We start from the raw sequence: 1,954 nt of genomic DNA on the forward strand, positions 1-1,954 counted from the left end.
GCTCCGAAGCTAACTCAACAAGCCTCCCTATGGGATTTTGTGCACAGAAAAAATCACAAGTTACAACTGGTCAATTCGACCTCAAATACTTGCTCAATCTAAACAAGTTTAGCACCATTGGATAGACATGATCAAGGGCTTTCCTCTCGTATCAAACTTAGTGTTGTGGGGATTTTGAAAGCGAGGCTAGAGGTCAGGGAGTAGACCCGACACACACCCCAACATTCGGGGAATTTAATGCATGATTTACACGGCGCGTGGTGATAAATGGGAAAAAATATATTCATTGAAAAAAAAGCCCGGACTTATAAAAACTGTCAGCTATGCTCTTGAATCATTCTGGAACTAAAAATGCTAGAGAGACGCGGTTTGTACCTGAGTCATGCTGGCATGTCACTGCATCCGAATTTTCAAGTTTTAGGGCGGCTTCCATACTTCTTGATAACGAAAATGACAAGTAGGCGGCTGTGCTCCGAAGCTAACTCAACAAGCCTCCCTATGGGATTTTGTGCACAGAAAAAATCACAAGTTACAACTGGTCAATTCGACCTCAAATACTTGCTCAATCTAAACAAGTTTAGCACCATTGGATAGACATGATCAAGGGCTTTCCTCTCGTATCAAACTTAGTGTTGTGGGGATTTTCAAAGCGAGGCTAGAGGTCAGGGAGTGGACCCGACACACACCCCAAAATTCGGGGAATTTAATGCATGATTTACACGGCGCGTGGTGATTAATGGGAAAAAATATATTCATTGAAAAAAAAGCCCGGACTTATAAAAACTGTCAGCTATGCTCTTGAATCATTCTGGAACTAAAAATGCTAGAGAGACGCGGTTTGTACCTGAGTCATGCTGGCATGTCACTGCATCCGAATTTCAAAGTTTTAGGGCGGCTTCCATACTTCTTGATAACGAAAATGACAAGTAGGCGGCTGTGCTCCGAAGCTAACTCAACAAGCCTCCCTATGGGATTTTGTGCACAGAAAAAATCACAAGTTACAACTGGTCAATTCGACCTCAAATACTTGCTCAATCTAAACAAGTTTAGCACCATTGGATAGACATGATCAAGGGCTTTCCTCTCGTATCAAACTTAGTGTTGTGGGGATTTTCAAAGCGAGGCTAGAGGTCAGGGAGTGGACCCGACACACACCCCAAAATTCGGGGAATTTAATGCATGATTTACACGGCGCGTGGTGATTAATGGGAAAAAATATATTCATTGAAAAAAAAGCCCGGACTTATAAAAACTGTCAGCTATGCTCTTGAATCATTCTGGAACTAAAAATGCTAGAGAGACGCGGTTTGTACCTGAGTCATGCTGGCATGTCACTGCATCCGAATTTCAAAGTTTTAGGGCGGCTTCCATACTTCTTGATAACGAAAATGACAAGTAGGCGGCTGTGCTCCGAAGCTAACTCAACAAGCCTCCCTATGGGATTTTGTGCACAGAAAAATCACAAGTTACAACTGGTCAATTCGACCTCAAATACTTGCTCAATCTAAACAAGTTTAGCACCATTGGATAGACATGATCAAGGGCTTTCCTCTCGTATCAAACTTAGTGTTGTGGGGATTTTCAAAGCGAGGCTAGAGGTCAGGGAGTGGACCCGACACACACCCCAAAATTCGGGGAATTTAATGCATGATTTACACGGCGCGTGGTGATTAATGGGAAAAAATATATTCATTGAAAAAAAAGCCCGGACTTATAAAAACTGTCAGCTATGCTCTTGAATCATTCTGGAACTAAAAATGCTAGAGAGACGCGGTTTGTACCTGAGTCATGCTGGCATGTCACTGCATCCGAATTTCAAAGTTTTAGGGCGGCTTCCATACTTCTTGATAACGAAAATGACAAGTAGGCGGCTGTGCTCCGAAGCTAACTCAACAAGCCTCCCTATGGGATTTTGTGCACAGAAAAAATCACAAGTTACAACTGGTCAATTCGA

This window comes from Asterias rubens, chromosome 3 (genome assembly GCF_902459465.1).
Source record: "Asterias rubens chromosome 3, eAstRub1.3, whole genome shotgun sequence".
Classification (NCBI taxonomy): Eukaryota; Metazoa; Echinodermata; class Asteroidea; order Forcipulatida; family Asteriidae; genus Asterias; species Asterias rubens.